The following is a 273-nucleotide window of genomic DNA, read 5'->3' on the forward strand; positions in this document are numbered from 1 at the left end:
GTTTCTTCATCTTCATATTTATCTTTATTTCAAAGTTTAATTTTAAATACGAAGTAAAAATTGCGAAAGAGCTTTAATTGAACAGGTTGCAAAAACAACCATACACAAATAAGGAAATTTTTAAACAACGATTTTAAACAAGGAATGAAACCGAAACCCAAACCGAAACCGTAACCGTTTAAAACCGTTTCGTTTTTCAAAACCGAAACCGAAACCGTAACCGTTATCTTGACCTGAAAAGGAACGATACCGAAACCATTTCAATCACAGGTT

The sequence above is a fragment of the Rhagoletis zephyria genome, unplaced genomic scaffold (assembly GCF_001687245.7).
Source record: "Rhagoletis zephyria isolate East Lansing unplaced genomic scaffold, Rhagoletis_zephyria_1.1 Rzeph_scaffold_00748, whole genome shotgun sequence".
NCBI classification, from domain to species: Eukaryota; Metazoa; Arthropoda; class Insecta; order Diptera; family Tephritidae; genus Rhagoletis; species Rhagoletis zephyria.